General features: G+C 48.6%; 1 protein-coding gene and 1 pseudogene across 1 annotated transcript in view; both read left to right on the top strand.

The window, feature by feature from the left end:
• The window catches only part of XYLT1 (xylosyltransferase 1), a 94,533-nt gene that overhangs the window by 27,805 nt on the left and 52,952 nt on the right, over positions 1-13,776 (top strand). The window lies entirely within an intron of this gene.
• On the top strand, positions 8,194-8,314 carry LOC136634119 (5S ribosomal RNA; annotated as a pseudogene).

A 13,776-nucleotide genomic window follows, 5' to 3' on the forward strand; every position in this document is an offset into this window, starting at 1 on the left:
CATGTTTATATACAATACATTGGGTATCTTATCGGACAGGACACATCAACCCCTGACCTGTGGGTGAGACCCAGCGCCCCCAAATTAACCTTCCTGGTGTGGCATGGCAGTGGCGAAGCCATACCGATCTGCACCGCAGCCCCCGTTTGTCACCCCTCTCCTATCGTCGCCTGTGCTGCTGCTTTGAGATAGAGCCTTCTCTATGGGCAGTGGAAGCGGCTGCCTGACGCAAGTCTGTGTGAAGTTCGGGGGTGACGGTCTGGGGCTGCGGTGTGGAACGGTAAACCTTCCCCACCACTGCACCATGTTAATTTTGGAGCGCAGTGGTCTGCGGTTTGGAGACCGCTGATCTAGGGGAAAAGATACTGTGCTTCCATTGCTTGAGGGGTGTGAGTTCAGGGACCAATGACTGGGAACTTGAGGTTTGGATTGCCAAGGTAGCCAACAAATGCCTCTGTTTCTTTTCTTGGGGGACTAATGGCAAGTGTCAGCGCCAGTTTGTTCTTCGGCAGCTGCCGAGCTCTTCTCCTTTTTTTCCACTGCTCCATAGTGCTAGATTTCTCTCTCCCCCTTCCCTGCCTTTTCCAATTTGGCAGCTTCATGAATTGCCAGGTCCTGCCTCCGAAGTACCAGGTTTGGGGATGCATCTGACCTGACAACCATCAGTGTACAGTGGAGCCCTCCTTATCTGTGGGCATTCACAGATTTGAACATCCCGGCATGCCAAGCTCACACTCATAAGAACAGCCCCACTGGATCAGGCCATAGGCCCATCTAGTCCAACTTCCTGTATCTCAAGCGGCCCCCCAAATGCCCCAGGGAGCACACCAGATAACAGGAGACCTGCAAGGCTTCCTGGGAATTGTAGTTAAGAACAGCCCCACTGGATCAGGCCATAGGCCCATCTAGTCCAACTTCCTGTATCTCACAGTGGCCCACCAAATGCCCCAGGGAGCACACAAGACAAGAGACCTGCAAGGCCTCCTGGGAATTGTAGTTAAGAACATAAGAACAGCCCCACTGGATCAGGCCATAGGCCCATCTAGTCCAGCTTCCTGTATCTCACAGCGGCCCACCAAATGCCCCAGGGAGCACACAAGACAACAAGAGACCTGCATCCTGGTGCCTTCCCTTGTGTCTGGCATTCTGTCGTAGCCCATTTCTAAAATCAGGAGGTTGCACATACCCATTATGGCTTGTAACCCGTAATGGATTTTTCCTCCAGAAACGTGTCCAATCCCCTTTTAAAGGCATGTAGGCCAGACGCCGTCACCATATCCTGTGGCAAGGAGTCCCACAGACCAACTACACGCTTAGTAGGGAAATATTTTCTTTTGTCCGTCCTAACTCTCCCAACACTCAATTTTAGTGGATGTCCCCTGGTTCTGGTGTTGTGTGAAAGGGTAAACTAAGAGAGCCTCTCAGACACAACCGGATTGGACCCCTGCTGCAGAACACCTCCTGGACGTGACTGGAAGTTCTGAATGTAAACTGGTTGCATCTGAGAGACCTTCTAAAGACATTGGGAGGCCAGTGCAACCTCTGAAGGGCCTGGTACACCCTTATGTGAGTCCCTGCAGTGCTGCGACCCTGGTCCCCCAGGCCTCCCCCCCAACCTGGATTTCATTATCCACAGATTTTGGTGTCCCTGGGAGGGTCATGGAATCAATCCCCCATGATACCAAAGGCTCACTATAGTCACTCTTCTATCTCTTCTTACCCATCCTTCTAGGACTTTATGAATTTATCCCTTACGAAAACTTATTTTGCTATTTCCTCTGTTGGGAAGTGTTCCATATGCTTCTACAGCCAGCACTGATCGAGTAATTCTCCCATCAGGATTGTTTTGGATACCTTTTGGATACCCGTTTCCTTTTAAACAGATATTTAAGCTTTCCTTTCCTTCCAGCTTCCTGATCGGCTGAGTTACATGTTCAAGGAGAAAAATCTTTACTCCTGCTGTAGCTTAACCTTCAGCCTTTTGGAAATGGCTGCTTTTCGCCTGTAAAGAGCTATAGAAGAGCTCTTGCCGTTCATGAGCTTAGCTCAGTGGTGCTTTGACCCAAAGAATGTCAAAGTGCTTCGTATCAACTTTTGCTGAAGACCCCTGTCCTTTCGCCATTGGTGACTAAATATAATGTTCAGAGCCACAAACAGCACACTATGTGAACGGAGTCAGTGTGAGGTCAGAGGCTTAGCTTTACTTGGGAGTAGTCGCTGCATGGAGGGGGTGCCACAGTTGGGATCAAGACCCGGGCATGGAAATAGGGGGTGTTTAAATCTTTGTTTCCGTGCCACTTTCCACCTGCAAATTGCACCCCCTTTCAAGTAGCTATTTAACTCCCTCCAGTGCCCTTGTAGCAAATACTATAATGAATATCTCTTACCTACTTCATTGGTTGTGTGTATTGGAGCCATTTCATCCTTTTTATGCTTTAATGCAACAGTCTCCAAAGTGGAGACTGCTGTGTACCCGTAAAGGCTTCCCTGGCACAGACAGCACTTAGTGTTCCATTGAAGAGCCTCGACAAAGCACCCCTGTTTGCCCCCAAGCGTTGTTGCAACCAGCCGCTTCTGGCCTCTGACACCCCAACAGGTTTTGTGCCCGGATTTCTGGGCAGAAGCAGTTGGTTGCGATGTTGCTTGGGGGCGAACAGAAGTATTTGTGAAGGCTCCCCTGTGGAACGGTAAGTGCCTCTCACGTGGGGGAGGGCTTCCGAAGGGCGCCAGATCCAGATCTGGAAGACCCTGCTTTAATGGCTTGATTTTGTGCTCTGCTGTGAGAAAGGTGAGGTGTCGATGTTTTAAAAATTTTAATGTACAGTCATCTTTTTTGGGTACCAGCCAAAATATGGCCAGGCGTTTTTTTTGAATGAGCCTTCTGATAATTGGGCCAGGTAGATTTCTTAGTCTAGTGGTTTTGTACTGTCAAACCTGTTTAATAATCTCCCCTGCCATTGTCAGGTGCAGCTGTAATGCTGTAAAGGGGGTATGCAGTAAAAGTGACTCAGCTTGACTGGATAATGGATGGGAAAAAAAGCATCAAAATACAGTTATGCTTTGGAATCCATGGGGGTTCCGTTTCTGGAATCCCCACAGATTCAGCTCTTGAAATCTGCTGGTCAGGACACTTCAGACCTTTGGTTGTGTCCAGAGGATACAGGTTGGTCTGTCGCTGCAGGTTCAAACTCAGTGGATAGTCAAATCCACAGATAAAGAGGACTGATCTGTATATCCATTAAGATGAGCTTGGTAACTCTGGCTAGTAGTTTCCACACTCCACTGTTTGTGCGATGCCAGTTATATTTGGTATGCAGAATTTTAAGAGTGGATTTGTTCCCTTTTTGATAGGATGCACCCTTTCTCCGCCCCCCCCCCCCCAATCTCCCAAAAAGAATACCTTGTAGCCTGCAAAAACCATTTCCAAGTGTTGTTCAAGAATGTGCTCTGCTAATGGGCTTAAAAATAATTCCCCCCTTGGGGAAAGGCTTGGGCAGCGTTGATTAAAATGCTACACGCTTGCCGGGGGAATGATATTTTATATTCCAAAGTGGCTCAGCTGAAAGAAAAGCTGAACTGACATATCTGTAAACAAATTATTCCTTCAGTGGCTGGATAATTGGCTAGGAACACTGAGTACATCCTTGGTATTGTGCCCTTGGTATTTAGTGTTTCAAGGAGGTTTCACTCAGCAGCTTTGTACATATAGCATTGACCATTAAATGATCTCTTTTGAGGGGGGAGTGGATGGAACTTGTAAAACAAAAAAACCCTGAACAAAAAAACCCTGAAAGGCCCCTTTTTCAAATGGTGGTTGACTTACATTTAGCAAGGGGAGAGTGCTTGAGAGCTAGATGTTGGCTTGCGAGGTGTCAGTGAATTGGGGACAGCTTTGTGCGTCAAGTTGATTCGAGCAGAAAATAAAACACGCTGTTGAGAAAATAAACCTGGCAGCGGTACAGTGTTTTAATATCCCTTTTGTGTGCATTTTCTAAAAATGGCTCTGCTTTGTTGTCCTACAGTGTAACGTTGGGTAGGGTTGCCAAGTCTGACTGAAGCTATTCCTGGAGACTTTTTTTTAATCCTCCAGAAGATATAAATGTCATTTAGCCAGGGAAGCCCTGTGAACATCTTCAGGATCACTTTCAGTAATCACCTGGAAGAAGATAAATGCTGATTCAGGGAGATGACAGGCCAATCCTGGAGAGTTGACAGTCTTCACTGGGCCAGACCTACTTGAGTCTACAATGAATTCCACCCCAATAGGGTTTTGTCAACTCTGACCAATGCTATTCCTGGAGACTGAGTCGTAACTTGGGTGGAACCTGATGGGAATGTGCCCCAGGTGCTATGCCAGGGGGCACATGATTGCCCCCAGGTTCTGCCCTGTCACCTCCCTGTTCTCCCCAAGGGTACATAAGAACATAAGAACAGCCCCACTGGATCAGGCCATAGGCCCATCTAGTCCAGCTTCCTGTATCTCACAGCGGCCCACCAAATGCCCCAGGGAGCACACCAGATAAGAAGAAGACCTCATCCTGGTGCCCTCCCCTACATCTGGCATTCTGACTTAACCCATTTCTAAAATCAGGAGGTTGCGCATACACATCATGGCTTGTACCCCATAATGGATACATAAAGGGTAGGGCACTGTGCACCCTGTTCTGGCTTCTGTGGCAGCCGGAATGGGGAGCTGCTGCCTTCACATGCCCTGTCCTCTGGGGGAGAATCCAGAGGTGACAATGTCATGAGGGATCATGATGATACTGCCCCAGGCACTGGAACAAAACTTTATGTTCCTCCCTGGAGATTCTCCTGCCCCACCCCCAAATGACATAATGCTGGACATTTTTGGAGACCCTGTCTTGGTCTCCGAGATGGCTTTCATTGAGTGCCTAGAGATGGGTGCTGATTCCTGGAGATTCCCACATAGTCAGAGTGGCTCAGTAACCCCAAACGTTACTCAGACCACAATCCCAGGGTGGGGTTGGGGAATTACAACCAAAGGGGTTTTCTGGATGGGAGGGAAGTGAGAAAGCAAAAGGAGCCAACAGAAAAAGGAAAGAGAAGATTGTGAAATGGGTTAAAAAAACAAAAACACCCCCCAAATTTCCAGTTATTGATGAGCAGAACTCCCCGGTTCCATTTCTTGATGTTTTTCTGTGGTTCAGACTTCCCACCACTTCTGGTTTCAAAAGTCCCTGGGCGAAAGGATACACCCACCTTGTGGTTTGTTGATAGGTCTTTTTATCATTTGGAACTCTTATTAATGTGATTGCATGTATGTTCCCCCCCCCACTTGCCCTCTGTGCTACTAATTTGAGAGGCTTTTTGGTTTGGTAGCACATTTGAGCTTCATGGAGATCACATGCAGCGTTGCCTCTTTTCCGCCTGAGCCATGTGTAGTTGAATGACTGTAACCAATTTTTCGGAGGAAGGGTAGGTTTGAAAGCCCGTATTGTTCTCTCTGGAAGTGTCAAGGAAGGGCTTCAGTTCAATGGAAGACAGTGGCGTATATAAGGGGGTGGGGGTACACTGCCCCGGGTACCATCCTTTGAAGGGGTGCCAACGGGCACTCCTGACTGGATCCCGAGGTGTCTGGGAGGAGTTCTGAGGAATCAGGGAGGCTGCATCTCAAACCATCTCCTGAACACCCCAGGGGGGGAGGGGAGGTGTTTTGTTCATCTGGCCCTCCAGGGGTTATTAAAAAGTTTTGTGCCCCCAGTTGCCAGATCACAGCTACGACACTGGTGGAAAGTCAACGGATTAGCAGGCTGAGGTCCCAGGTTCAATTGTTTCCAGTTGGGCAGTAAAAAATAAAAATTACTGCTTTGGGACCCTGAAGAGCTTTGTTCAGGCAGAGTTGACAATACTGAGCTAGATTGAATTATCTAACTTGGTATCTGGGAGTTTTCAGCCTTCCTGTAGGTCTCGAGTGGAAATTTGGCCCTGTGTATGAGATTGCCCCATTGTATGGGTGTGCCAGAGGTAGTTGGCTCTGCCCCTTAGCTTATCAATTTGCATCTAGCTCCGCCTTCCCAAACCCACTATCCCGTGTCCAGCTCCAACACTTGGAAAGCAGACTAGATTTCACGAGCCTGAAAGTTTGTCCACCCTTTTCTTTGGGATCAGAGCACGAACTAGATTGGGGGAACGGTATATTTTTCAGGGACACGGCTATGTTTAATTTATTTCGTTGTGCTCTTCTGTGCCGTCTTCCTTGCCCTCGGTGCCCCCCGAGCTTGCGCTGTGTTGCAAACGACCATGTTTTATGACAGTGTTTGGGCTGAACTGAGAACAGACTCCCAGCTGTGACTTGGCAGTTCTTCCTCGGTGGGAGGTAAAAGAGAAGCAGAACTGCTTCTGTAATGGGCGACCTTTGGGGAAATGGGAAATGAAACAGTCGTGCTTTCAGAACGCTTCTCTTTTTCTGGGGAAAAGAAGGTTTTTGTGGGAGGGGGCAAGCCTACACCACTGCAGCACTTGGTTTTGTTTTTTGGTGCTCCAAGGTGTCGAATGTAAACTGTGCATTGTGACACGCACACACACACCCTTCTCCTTCTGTTGCACTTTGTGGCTGGGTTTAAAAAAAAAACTCTACAGTTTCAATGCTACATTCTTTGTCCTCCTCTGCCTTCTCATCCTTGCTCTGCATTGGTAGTTCAAGTCTTCTTGTCAGAGCCAAACAACGTTAATGTATTGATGAGCTCTGCCAAGTCAAATCTCCGGCGACACAAGAACTGGTGGCCGCGTTGTGGCTGAGAGGCGGAGCTGCGAATTGGGACTTCACTGCTTTCAGTCTTGCCTCTGCCGTGAACTCTCCGGTGTTTTGAATTTGCACTGCTTTTCCTTTCCCCTCTGTAGTAGAAAGGGAAAGGAGAGGGTAAAGATATGAAGAAAGCAGAAAGGAACTGGGGGTTTGATTGTAGTGGGGGGAGGGGGGAATGGGAGGAAGCGAAGGGGAGGTGCTCCTCCGTCAGGTAGCAGAATGAACTGGGCTACACATATAGCTGTCCCGTTTCGTCCTGCTATGAACCCCAAATTAGGCTGAGAGCTAGCGACGTGTGCAAGTGGGATTTGAGCTGATCTTGTGCCCCACTGAATGACGTAGATAGGCTGCCTCGCTTCACCAAGTTCTCAGCTAGACAGTGGCATACTTAAAGGACCTGCCCCCCCCGGGGACAACAAAAATTTTTAACGCCCCCCCTCCCCCCGGGCCAGATGCCCAGAACACCCCCAGGTGGTCTGAGGCACAAGAAGGGCTCCCCAGGTGTCAGAAGGCCTGCCAGAGGCCTTAGAAAGGTACTTCTGGTTTTCGCAAAAACCAGAAGTGCCTTTCTAAAGCCAGCAGGGCTTCTCAGGCCTTCCAAGGCCCGGGGAGGCCATGCACTACCTCCCAAGGCCTCTGAAAGGCATCTGTATGACACCACCCCAAGGTGTGTTGCCTGGAGCAAATGACCCCCCTGGACTTCCCTTGGCTATGCCACTGCAGCTGGTTCCTTCTCAAGAACATGCAGCTCTGAGCAAGCCATATTGGGTCCTGTTGTGAGTTGACTCCTGAAAGTAAAGAGGAATAATAAAACATTAGCAGCCACCCTACCCATTAAACAACATGCCAGGTCCAGTGTTAACAGAGAATGTTCCCAGATCTCAGAGCCACGTGATGCCTGCTCATTCAAGCAAGTGTATTCCAAAGCTGTTGGGGGGGGGGGAGCCCTTCCTCAGTACTGCTTCCTGCCTCCTCCTGTCAGATGCTGATGGATTTCAGTAATCTGCATGCAGCCTGCGGGGGCTGCCTTTTCCCCCTTTAAATGCAGGTGGCATTTTAAGCTTGTGATAAATGTGGTACATAATTTTTAACAGAATTTTAGAGAGAATTGGCAAGAAAGTGGAATAGGAGCCAGCGACCAAAGAATCGGCTCGTTAGCTGAAATCAATATGTGAAATTAGCTATCCTCGAGCCGTGCTTCCTTAGCTGCTGGAACATTCTTGACTTCTCTGCAGCATGCAGCCCCCTGCCCCTTATTCTTAAGCAGTGGCATTGCAGGGGGGGTGCGGGCCACACTGGGTGATGTGCATGGGGGAGGGGGGTGACACCACTACTGGTCTTTTCAAATAATACCATCATATTATATATCATTCAGTGCATTATTTCATGCAGAATGCAATGAAACAAATTACACTGAAATATCTCTATTCTGTCATAGGTTACCCTGCACATGCCTGATCTTGTCTGATCTCAGAAGCTAAGCAGGGTCAGGCCTGGTTAGTACTTGGATGGGAGACCACCTGGGAATACTGGGTGCTGTAGGCTTAGACCATAGTCTTTCCATGCCCGATCTTGTCTGATCTTGGAAGCCGAGCAGGGTCAGGCCTGGTTAGTACTTGGATGGGAGACCGCCTGGGAATACCGGGTGCTGTAGGCTTATACCATAGTCTTTCGAGACTGAAGGTTGCCAACCATAAAACCAGCGGGGCAGGGTGGTACATCACCATGCCCACTGCCCGGCGTGTTGCCCCACCTACTGCATGGGAGGAGGTCCATCATAGGCGTGATGCACTGGTCTCTTGCACTCGGTGATGCAAACCCTAGTGGTGCCACTGTCTTAAGTACTTTCTGGTTCAGCTTCTTTTTGTATCACATCCTTTCTTCACGTTCCCCTTTTCTCAGTCCATTCTCTGCTCGACAGCCATCCTTCAGCCTCCATGCTTCTGGGCTGCCTCTTCCTTGGCTTCTCTTCCTTTTACCCAGCATGTAATTATCTGTGGAACTGCTTGCCACAGGAATGAGGATGACGTCTGGCCTAGATGCCTTGAAAAAGGAATTGGACAGATTTCTGGAGGAAAAGTTTAGTGCAAGCCATGATGGATATATGCAATCTTCTCGTTTTAGAAGCAGCTTGTTTCTGAAAGCAAGATGCAAGGGAGTGGCCAACAGGATTCAGGTCTCTTGTTGTCTTGTGTGCTTCCTGAGGCATGGGGGGGGGGGCTCTGTGGGATACAGGAAGCTGGACTAGATGGGGCCATGTCTAGGTGCCATTGCAAAGGATGAGCAGTGGAAATGGGCGCCTTTCCATCCTGCTGGGGGGGGGGCTTCCCAGAGGGAACTGGTTGGTCACTGTGGGAAGCAATTTGGCCTAATACAACAAAAATTTTTTGTTGTTAATGTGTTCAGAGGCTGTGTGGTGACCCTGCCCATGCAGGCCAGTCACTAGCTCCCTTGACCAGAAAGAATGATCAAGACTGCTGAGTTTGACTCAGACTGAGCAACAGTATAGGCGAGAGGGATGGTCACTCAGTGGTAGAGCCCTGATCAACATGCAGAAGGTCTCAGTTTCAGTCCTTGTTATAGAAGCATTGAAAGTTGGAAGGTGACCATAGAGGTCATCTAGTTCAACCCCCTGTTCAGTGCAAGCAACTCCTACAGCGCCCCGACAGGTGCCCATCCAACTTCTGCTTGGAAACCTCTAACAAGGGAGAAAGCCACCGCGGTACAAGGTGGGTTGAGAAAGTTCCCATTTTGAAATGCTGGAGAACTGCCAGTCAGTGCAAACAACATTGGACTAGACCAGGGTGTCAAACATAAGGCCTGTGGGCTGGATGTTGCCCGTGTCAGCCAGCATAATTGGGCTCTCCCATATCTTGAAAATATGATCAAGGTTTGCATATTTTCTCTTCTGTCATTTGCCACTAATCCCCCTCCTTGGGGGGGGGGAGCAGGATAAGTGCTTATTTCTAGTCATGACCTGCTTAATGACATCACTTGTTGCTAGATGAGATCCCTTCCTGCTTTATCACATCACTTCCAGCCCTCAGGAGGCATCATGAATGCTGTTTGGCCTGCTGTATGAAAGAGTTTGACACCCCTGGACCAGATGGATGAAGGGTTGGAAGGGTGTCTGTGAGGTCACAGCTCACATGATGGACCTGCCATTCACTTGATGGGGCAAATGCCCCAGGTGCAGAGCCTTGCACACCTTCAGGACCCCATGGAAGCCTCTCTGAGGCGCCCGACACAGTCAGAAAGCTGTGCTTCCGGTTTGCAGGAAGCACTGTTTAAAGTGTCGGGGTGCCTTCAGGAGGCTTCCCTAACACATCGTGCAGTTGCCCGAGGCACAGGTAAGTGGGGGGAGGGGTGAATTTGCGCATGGGGGTGGCAGCATCCTCCGGACAGGTGCCATCGTGGACCTTTGCCACGGGGCTGGGGAGGTTTGCTACTCTCCATAATTGCCTTGGCCCAGCGCCATCACGGGTAGCTCTTGGCACAATGAATTCAGTGAATTTTTCGTGGGAAAAATAAACATCTCTGAAATGTTATCCTTTCCAGTGGCATCAGGTACAACTTGATATCGGTACAACTACATCATTGCAACAGTTTGTTTGTGTTCTTATCATTGACATTCCAATGGATTTTTGTCTCTGTTTATCTTTTAAAAAGGAAAAGCCTTCCCCAGTTTGCCAGAGATAATGATTTACATCAGCCGAACAATGGAAGCTCTGACCTTTTCAGATGTGACGATTATTTTAAGGAAGGATGGCTCATTCTCTGTCCTCGAGATACTGAAATGAGCTGATAGGATTGTAATAGAATTTTGAAAATGGGTGGAGGAATGAAAAGTCGAGATTCCATCAGTGTGTGTGTTCCTATGTATGTTTAAGTAGAGGCGTAAGAATCAAATTTCAGACTTAGAATTTGGCAATGTAATGATTAACGAAATAAAGGCCCTGTTTCTCTTGCCTGAGACCAAGGGCTTCGTTTCCCTTTGTGTCACTTGCGGGTTGATAAACTGGCAACCCAAATGGTGTGCGTTCTTTGTTTTTATGCTGAGTGTTTAGGGATAACATTGGGAGTGAAGCCTTGGTTATGTTGGGGGAACCACAGCTGGTGCCTGTGTTGATTGTCAATTCGGTGCATCGACACACATGGAGTGCCGCACAGATCAAGAAAACAGGGCTGTGTCCTAAGGAGCTTACAGTCTCAGGCAAAAAAGGACAGGGAGATGGGCAGGGCCAAAGAGAGGGAGGCACAGGGGGTAATTTGTACCCAAGCAGTGTCAAAAAGGGGGCCCAGGAGCAAGTGGGCTGTAGAAGTCAGCTACCTCAGAATGCCAAGTGCAAGAGAGTGGCCACAGGGCATAGGTATCTTGTCTTTTGTACTCCTGGAGGCATTTGGGGGGGGGCCACTGTCAGATACAGGTGGCTGGACTAGGTGGGCCTTTGGAAATGTGCCAGGGGGCATGATTCAGATGTACAAAACTATGCAGGGGATGGATAGAGGGATGTTCTTTTCCCTCTCTTACAACACCAGAACTAGGAGACGTACACTAAAATGGGGTGTCAGGAGAGTTAAAGAAAATATTTCTTTACCCAGCTTGTATAGTCTGTGTAACTCCTTGCCACTGGATGTGGTGCTGGCACCTGGCCTGGGTGCCTTTAAAGGGAATTGGACAGATTTATGGAGAATAATTCCATCACAAGTTACAAGCCATGCTGTCTATGTGCAAACCTCCTGGTTTCAGAGGTAGGCGGTCTCCAAATGCTAGACTCAAGGGAGTGGCAACAGGTTGCAGGTCTCTTTGTGAGACACCTTGTGGACCACTGTGAAATCCAGGAAGCTGGACTAGGTGGGCCTTGGGCCTGATCCGGCAGGGCTCTTCTTACGTTCTTTGGCTGCCTTTGGTGCTAAGGCTCGCCCTGCAGCACGAGTGTGGGCTCAAGCAGATGTTCTGCCGTGCCCAGTGTGACAGCTGCGGCAAAGCTTCTCACAGACCCTTCAACAACTGGCTTTTTATGGGGGTGGGGGCAGTTGGCTATCTTGACACCATGTTGCTACTTCCTGGGAAGCGAAGCCATTGAACTAAAATAAGGAGGGGGGGAGCCCACCCTGTTGCTTTCCATGTTTGAAAGGCAACCGTTGTGTCGCTTAAATGTGCTTCTCCACCGGCTGCTTTTTTGCAATGGTGCCAGAGGATGCCCTCTGCTCTGCCTGGCCTTTATTCCTCCCCCCCCCCTTTCAGCCTTCCTGTCTGTGGCAGGAACGAAACCTCTTTTGTGTCGCTTAAACAGTACGTTCTTAAGAGCTGCGCAAGCAGCCATGCAGCTCGGAACCCTTGGCTGTGTTGGTTGGCCTAAGCAACGTGCTAACTTCCTCTCTGACAGCCACACAAATGACTGCCGCATCAGCTCATGGCACACGGTGTTTTGTACATTAGACAGGAAGTGTCGCGGCCGATGCTAGGCCTATTTGCAGGTCCTCTGCTGCAAGCAGCCCCAAATTGAGGCCGGAAAGCTGCCAGTGCCGAAGAGAAAAGCTTGTCTTTGTGTGAACCTCCTTTTATCTGTGTGTGTTTTTGCAAGGAGGAAAAGAAATCTGGCAGGTGGGAGGGTTTGGTTCGGAGGCAGGTATTGCTTGGGGACCGGTGAGGCAAGTCATCATAATACGTGTATACTCCACTTGTATCCTGATATGTGACAAGTCATCATAATACGTGATAACAGAAGAACATTTAATGTTGTAATATACAAAGAATAGTATTTGATGCTTGTTGTCCCAGTGCCCTTGCTTTCTTTGACTGAAGTGCTGGACCCAGGAGACAACCATTTGGTAGGATACTACCTGCATACTCCTCCCCCTCACCGAGTGAGTAGGTCTTTCTCTTACTCCACAAGCAAAAGGACTTGAGGCTTATTTTTTTAGAAGCCCTGATTAACTCATCTCTTTTCAGGGGTTTCAAACAGAGCTGGGGCTGTAGTTGCCTGCCGAAGGGCTTGGGTTCAATTCCTGCCATCTTCAGGACAATCCTGAAATTTGCTGTTTAACATCCCAGAGAGTTGCTGCCAGTCTGTTTCCGACAACGCTGAGCTGGACGGCGCAAGGGAGAGACTCCGTATGGCAGCTCCCCATGTTTCTTTACTGGTCTGTCCTGTAGCAGCCCGCAAAACTTTCCTAAGCTGTCCACCATTCCACAGTTGGCAGAGCTTTTCAGAGAATGGCAAGCACAGCGGGTGGAAGGCCAGGCCGAGAGCGACCGGCATTCCAGACTGCTCAATCTTGTATGAACAATGAACATTTAACATTGATCCCTATGGGAGCTGAATATACTTGATGATTGTTATCAACTCTGGTGAGATTTTTAATGGCTTGTACTTCTGGACAACTCATTTTCACTGTGGAGAGATAGGGGTGTGTGTATGTGTGTTTTAATCCCTGCTAACTGGTTAAGAGGCACTTTTTCAAGTGGGTGCTCCTCTTTTATTTAGCAGGGGGAGAGTAACTGGCCCACCTCACCCCAGCAGTGTCTTTTCTAGTGGCTGTCTGCTAGTGTTGCATTTTTTAGATTGTGAGCCCTTTGGGGACAGGGAGCCATTAGATATTTGATTTTCTCTGTAAACCGCTTTGTGAACTTTTTGTTGAAAAGCGGTATATAAATACTGTTGTTGTTGTTGTTGTTTTCCAAGAAACAACCTTGGATACAAGTGGGTTTCGTGTTAGCTTGTTTGTGTGTGTGTGTGTTTTATCAAGTAGCAATTAAAAAACACACACAGGGAGAAGGAATCTCCGTTCTGGAACAGATGTATCTTTTCTGAACTGTTTACCTGCTATATCAAATTTCAATCTGCCTTCCTGACTCTTTGTTACATCCTCAACTTCCTGTTATTGATGGGTCAGTGCCACTTCCTTACAAGCTAAGGAGGTGGCAGTTTTTGCCTTCAGTCCTAAATAGGCATTACTGGGGAGTAAATCCCATTGAATGCCAGGTAAGGGTTAGGGTGATT

This window comes from Tiliqua scincoides, chromosome 13 (genome assembly GCF_035046505.1).
Source record: "Tiliqua scincoides isolate rTilSci1 chromosome 13, rTilSci1.hap2, whole genome shotgun sequence".
Taxonomy (NCBI): Eukaryota; Metazoa; Chordata; class Lepidosauria; order Squamata; family Scincidae; genus Tiliqua; species Tiliqua scincoides.